This window comes from Podarcis liolepis (assembly GCF_965112155.1).
Source record: "Podarcis liolepis genome assembly, chromosome: 7".
Taxonomy (NCBI): Eukaryota; Metazoa; Chordata; class Lepidosauria; order Squamata; family Lacertidae; genus Podarcis; species Podarcis liolepis.
The window spans coordinates 5922610-5929703 of record NC_139561.1 but is presented as its reverse complement, the minus strand read 5'-3'; the positions used below and the strand labels follow the sequence as shown (position 1 = coordinate 5929703).

Here is a 7094-nt window from a genome sequence, read left to right as displayed (position 1 = left end):
AACAGACCTGCAGATAGGAGTTTATGAACTAAAAAAAGAAACACGACCTTTTATGTACCTTTGTTATCCATGAAATCATTTCAATAAAAGCATTAGTAAAAAAAACCTAGCCCATTATTGTGGACTAGCCTTCTTCAACCTGATGCCCCCCAGAGGTTTTGCACCATGGCTGCTATCAGACCCCGTCAGCTTCTGCATGAGGCTAAAGGGAATTGCAGTCCGAAACACCTGGCAGGCATCAGATGGGGGAGGCTGCTCTGGACTGTCCTGGAGGGAAGCCAGGAGCAAGGAAGGGGGGCTGAGGCTATGCCCCTGCCCAGAGGAAACTTTATTCAGGCCCATCTCTGGCTTCCAAGATTTCAGACGACCAGGCGCCTTGCACTTTCCAGCTTCTCTTTGCAAACTTGCTCTCATATTTGAAGGAAAACCCACAAGGTGCTCAAGCTTCTCAGTTCTGTGCTGAGTTCTGTGTTGAGTTCTACACAACCAAGGAATCGCAGGCCACTGGCAACCCCAGCTGATATGGCTTTTGCCCTCCACCGTGGCATGGACTAGCTCAAGCCACATGGAGCTCGTGCCCCTGCAGGCGCTTTTGGCTCGCTCCGGTTTTGCCCTGAGCTTGCTTCAGGGGAAGCTGGGTGCAAATGATCCCATGCCCACGGTCAGGCTGTCTCCCACACTTCTGCCCTCCAGCTCTGCAATTTTTTAACAGGACCGATGGGACCAAGGAGCCTTCAGGGTATATGGCAGAACCAGACCAGATCTGGAGCCTGGAGGAAAGGTCTACCTCAACTCCACTGCTCTCCTCCTTCTCCAGCTGCCGGAAGACGTGTTTCCTCGTCCGGGAGAAATCCTGGAACTGGAAGATCCGGGCATAGTCCCTGGGCAGGTTCTCTTTGGGGTCCCATGGAGAGGTCCGGAAACTTTTCAGTCCTCTGTACTTTTGGAATCTGGAGACAACCAGAGGGAGTCAGCGCTCCAAGAGACCCGGCCTCCTGCCTTTCCCACACTCAGCGGAGGAGCTGCAAGGCTCCTCTGTTCCCAAAGCCCAGCCGAACATGAACCTGGGTATCAAGACCCGGCCTCGCTTTGGCACCTGGCCGCGATAAATGTAGCAAACCAGGGCAGACCTCGCCATCCCATTGCAGGCACTCCTACCTTTTCACCCTGCATGTATGAGGCTCTTACCGGATCCGGGCCGCCACATCTCGTGGTGTGTCCACCTCATCTGGAAACATCTCCTCCTGCCGCTCCTGCCTGTACTTCTCCAGAATTGCCTCGTTGTCCTCCATCTTCTCATCATCCAGGAGGGTCATGTCTGGACCCTCCTCTTCCTCTGTGGCCTCTTCATCCTCCTCCTCCTCTTCACTGCCACTCCCATCCTAGCATACGAAAAATCAACCCACATGGGGTTGTGAGAGACAAGAGAGAAAGTGTTTGAAGAAAGAAACCTTTTAAAGGAAAAAGGCACCATGTCTACGTAATTGGTATACTACTACTTGAAGAATGACATGAAATGAAAAATAAAATAAAATACTAGGCTGGCAGTCAAGACAGACACTCATGGCTTGCCATCTCTCTTTGCTATGCTCTTACAACCATGTTCTTCTTTATGGATCACAGAAGATCCACAGCTGAGTGGAAGAGGATCTGCCTTGCAAGCAACAGGTCCCAGATTCAATCCCTGATGGCATGTCCAGGTAGGGCTAGGAGAGCTCTGCCAGTCAGTGCAGACAATATCGAGCAATATCGACCAATGGTCTGACTCTGCATATGGCGGCTTCCTATCCCCCTCCCCAAATTCTGACCTCTCAGTGCTATGTACCCACAATGCCGCTCTTCATTCCACCATCAGCAGGGGTCCACTTATCTATCTCACTACCAAAACATGTTCCTGGCTCTCAAGAGAAGATGCCAAGCAGGAGATGACTCCTTCTGCTGGGTCCCGCTAGCTCCAAGGTTCAAGCCTCTCTCCAGCAGTTTCCTACTTTCTTCCTAACACAAATCAAGTAAGAGATTCCCTTTGCCTCTCTACCCTACCCTTTGAACACATGCCAAAAGACTTTGACAGTATTGGCAGCAAGCATAGAGTCCAGCTAGTAAGCCAAGCCAACATTTTAGGGTTCCTGCACATCAAGTCCCCCGCTTCTTGCACCCAGCTGTTCCTGAACAGTCCAGAATACCTACAATGAACCCATTCTCCCCCGCTCTCCTCCTTCCCCACTTGCCCATCAGATGTCTGGCGACACCTTCCTGCTGTGCACTAACCCCAATCCCATTACCTGGGAGATGGGCTCTTCCACCATATTCTCTTCCTTGTCATCCTCCTCATCGTCCTCCTCACTGCCACTCTCCAATTCGTCATTGTTGTCCAGGATCCAGGCAGCCTGGTAGGCAGATGTGCCTTTGGGGACCCTCTTGGTCATCTTCTTCCTCTGTGCCAGGGACTCTGGAAGTGCAAGCGCAGTTAGCCAGCGTGAGAGAGAGAGAGAGAGAGAGAGAGAGAGAGAGAGAGCGCTCACCGCTCCTCATCTGGCCAAACTGAAGCAGTTGCAGCAAAGGCTGCTTTACAGCACCCGGAAAGTGAAGCTGAACTATTTAAAAGCACACACTGCTGGTGCTTTTACACACTACCGTTAAGAAGCGATAAAACGATTTGCAATGCCAAAAACTATAAACCTACCCAGACATTTAAAAAGCTAGCTCAAGCTGCAATCTGTTTTTTGTATATTGTTATTTAGACTTTCTGAATGTCTCAAATAATTCTTGATGATTTTTCTTAGTGATAATTCTATTGGGTTTACAAAAAAAAAATCACTTTGAGGGTTTTTCTTTTTACAATCAAGCAGTGTATAATGTTAATGAAATGTATAATTTAACAGGGAAGCAGCATTTGAAGCCCAACGCAGACCATAATGAGCCTGAAAGAGAAGGAGAGCCTCAGCCCAGCCCACGTGCAAAGCGACATCCTTCAAGACAGCTGGTCTAAATAAAGGAGGAGGCAGGTAGGATGGACAAGGCTCAGACTGACCCTCAGCCTCTTTCAGCTCCTCCTCGGTGGGCCAGGTCTGCTCTCCATCCATGGGGTCAGGGGTCACCTCTGACTGCAGAGACTCTTGCTTGCTGGCATCAGCCTTGCTGAGCACCTTCACGTCCTCCTCCATCTCCTCTTCTCTCCTGATAAGGTCATCCTAGAAACCAGGGGAGAGAAGTTCAAGCATGGCCACCTGGGGGCAAAGGAGATGCTTTCTCCCCCACCCCCACAAGCATTTGCTGCCTCCTCCTACCTTCCAGTTCCTGCCCCCCCCCCACCGTACCAGCCAAGGAACAGAACCTACCTGGTCCCCCATGCTCCTTGGGTTTATTTTGCAGTTCTGGGGTTCAGAGCAAAGGGCTCTGGGGAGGCATCCACCTGACTCATCTGGAAGTCTCCGTGTCCCACAATATGCACAAGCTGTTCACGTTCAGGCTCCGTCCCCTGACGTAACCAGACACCTTCAGGGTCCCCACCAAGGCGCTGTCTGTGCTGGGCACGAAAGTGGCGGCAGTGGCCAGCAGGTGAGCCCGGCGGTCTCGGAAGGCCAGGTGCCGCTGCTTCTGGCTGGCCAGGTGCTGCAGCAGCAGGGCGGACTCCTGCTCTGTGTCGAGGGGAAAGAGCCTGTCTTCAGGGAACCTCTTCTCGATGGCTTTGCTCAGCTTCTTGCGACAGTCAATCTGCTTCTTTAGCGGTTGGTCAGAAAGACCTTGAACAGCAAGGCCTGCAGGTGAACAAACGGGGAGAGAAGCATCAACGGCTGGGTAGGCTTTAATGTCTGCTTACAGGCAGCTGTGAAGCTCAGGGGATCCCCCCCCCAAGGCAGGGTGGACCAATCCTCTAGATGCCAGCAAGGTATCCCTGAGATGAAGAGTCTCAGGTACCTTCATCTCAGGGTTGGGGGTTCAAGCCCCACATTCAGCAAAAAGTTTCCTGCATTGCAGGGGATTGGACCTGATAATCCTTGGGGTCCTTTCCAACTCTACAATTCTACAAACATAAGCAGCCTTGCAGCACTGACTGGAAGCCCACTGCCCCATCCCTTCCATAAGTTGGTATAAGTTCAACAACACAGGGTGATGCATAGTGGATCAGATCGAAAATTTGTCTCATCTGCCATCCCATTTCCAATTCAGGCCAGCCAAATGTCTCTTGATAAACAGACACGACAGCCCTGCCCTGTTTTGTGTACAATATCTGTGGCTTGGGGAGAGACTGTTAATGAACATGGTTGCTCAATTTTAGCTCTCACAGGCAGCAGCTGTGAAAGATCTGTCTCTCTTTGTGAATTGGTTTAATCCTTTTTTAATATGAGACCTGATGGGAGCTCTCTCTGGCCTCTGCCACCAGCCACAGGATCAAGGGCCCCCTCCCCTGCCTCCCAGGAAGAACACCATGGCAAGGAGGAGATCAGTCCGGCCCCATCCATCAGCCAAAGGGAACATGAGCTGCAAGCTTACACCCGCCTTCCCAGCCAGAAATAACACTTGGCTCTGACTGTCATTTGCCCCAAGGGAGAGGAAAGAACCTTCTGGCCCCACCCTTTGGCCCAAAGAGAAAAGAGCCGCAATCCCTCAGACAAGAACATCAGCAAGGGAGGATCAGCATTGCCTGAACTGAATGTAAATGCTTGTAACTTAGCACTTCATTCTGACCTTGAAGGACTCTTTCCTCTCCCTTTTCCTGCCACTCCCCACTTTTACATCTTGCATTTTTAGTTTATATTCCTGTTGGCAAAGCATGCCTGCCTGCCTCTCTCTAACTTGAGCTGCTTTGTCTGTAAATCAGGATAAAAAGAACAGTAAATCCCCCAGTGTCTTAACTGGAGGTTACCTGGCTCCCTCACACAGTCTATAATTCAGATGGTCTTCCTAGTTATGCAGTTTGGTCTCCCCACTTCAAACCCTGGCATCCAAACACTGTTCCGTTCTGCTAGGAGGGATTTGGTAAAGGAAGAGCCCCCTCCTGCTAGCACAGCAGCTTTCGACACTGTTCTCACCATAGCTGGGGAGGCCCTGTGCAAAGATACAGGAAAGGCAGTAGTCTCCAGCAGCATCCCAGCCCTCATGAGGTTCCAGCACAAAAAGGAGGGTGTCTGCAACCTTGGCCAGGTCCAGCACAGCATGGAGGTTCCCTGGGTGATAAGAAAGGCACAGGTGAAGGTGGAGGCTGGCGTGTTGCAACGACAGTGTCTCAGTAGGCCAAGGTGCCCCTACCTGTGTCAGCCACTACAAAGCGCCACCGGAGTCTGGACTGGTGGCACAGCAGGCCAAACCCTGGTGGGCCCATCTTGGTTTGGCACACAGTAGAAGCTGCACTGCTCTGAAACAGGCTCAAGGCTCTTGGGATAGCGACGCCAGCATGCAGCGGGACTACCACCACCAAGTGGGGTGGCCCATCCTTGCGACCCAAGTTCCGCTTTTCTTCCAACACCTGTGACCAAGAGAAAGCAAACATAGGTCCTTTCATGGAGGAGAGGACTATTGATGGCCACTAAGCACAACGACTATCCTCTGCCATCAGAGGCAGCAATGCTGCTGAATGCCAGCTGCTGGAAACTGCAGGAGGGGAGAGGACACTTTTGTTTGAATCCTGCTTGCAGGTTTCCCACCGGCATCTGGAATAGATGGCCCCCTTTGGCCTGATCCAGCAGATGCCCTTCTTATGTTTTTATCCCTCCCCTGTAGAAGCAGGAAGAGGCTTGCCCTCCACCCCACCAGCTTCTCACTGACTCACCATCTCCCTGCACTGCCGGCGGAGCTGCCAGGCCCGATGTTTGCGGTCCAATTTGGCCAAATTGCGGTGCCGCTGCTGGCTGAGTGTCTTAGCAGGGACCCGGCCTAAGGAAAGGGCGGAGAGAGAAGAGAAAAAGCTCTCAATGCGTACGGTGCTACGCTATACATAACAGAATTCAGAGGAAGACATGGAGTTAGGGAAACTGTTTAAATACTGCTCTTGAGCATATGCACCCACGCTGCTGAGCCAAGCTTATCATTATGACTCATTGCCCACCAATCATTTTATTTGTTTATTTATTTATTTAATCAAATTGATATATCGCTTGATTGAATAAACCTCAAAGCAGTTAACAATATGAATAAAGCGAGAATTTTTTTCTGTAAAAACAATCAAAACGTTCCAAAAACAATTAAAAACAGCTATAAACTAAAAACACACCAGCGTTCTAGATAACTGGGTATTTACCGGTAAGCAAAAATGTTTTTAGCAGGTGCTGAAAAGAGTGCAGTGAAGGCGCCTGCCCGGTATCAATAGGCGGGGAGTTCCAAAGTTCAGGTGCTGCCACAGGGGAAGATCAATTTCTCACAGCTGCAGAAAGAAGCGCTATGTGGCACCTGTAATCCTGCCAATTCCGCTGATGGAAGCGGTTTCAAGAGGGCGTACATGGGGTAAAAGGGGGTCTCGCACAGCCATCGGCAGCATCCAGGCTCTGCCTGTCTCGGAAGAGCTGCCCGCACCCCCCCCCGACGGACCAGCTGAAGCAGGCACAGGCAAACTCGGCCCTCCAGATGTTTTGGGACTACAACTCCCATCATCCCTAGCTAACAGGACCAGTGGTGAGGGATGATGGGAATTGTAGTCTCGAGTCATCTGGAGGGCCGAGTTTGCCTGTGCCTGAGCTGAAGGTTGCCATCGACTTCACGCAGGGCAGGACTGCGTATACATGTACAGACGGGCCTCCTCACCGCCCTGCTTCTTCGCGCTGCTCCCGCTGTGCCTCCCGCTCTTGTGCGGCTTGTTCTGCTGCTTCAGGGCCCCGGCCCGGTGGGCCCCGCCGCCTCCGCTCTTCCTCGCCATGGCCACGCGCTCCCCTCGCCTGGGCGCCAGGCAGGAAGTGACGTGCCTACGCTTCCGCTAACACAAACCAAGACCCGCCCCCGGGCCGAGAATGGCCGCTCTCTGCTCCTGACCTCCTCCGGGGCTGTGGGCCGCTCTAGCCTTCCTCTCGAAGGGTCCCTCCCCTTTGCCAGTCGTACGGCTGCGAAAGGCTCCGCGCAGGCGCGTTGTGTTGTTGTGGGGGCCAGCCGGGATTATGGCGTGT

At 52.1% G+C, this 7094-nt stretch overlaps 1 pseudogene across 1 annotated transcript; it reads right to left on the bottom strand.

Moving 5' to 3' along the window:
* Positions 1-3050: 3050 nt before the first annotated feature.
* LOC310711915 (pre-rRNA-processing protein TSR1 homolog) lies at positions 3051-6893 on the bottom strand (annotated as a pseudogene). Its single transcript, XR_014530090.1, has 6 exons — positions 6739-6893; positions 5771-5874; positions 5251-5467; positions 5034-5168; positions 3339-3758; positions 3051-3191 (listed from the first exon to the last, which is right to left on the bottom strand). The product of XR_014530090.1 is annotated as a pre-rRNA-processing protein TSR1 homolog (transcript).
* Between the last annotated feature and the right edge of the window lie 201 nt (positions 6894-7094).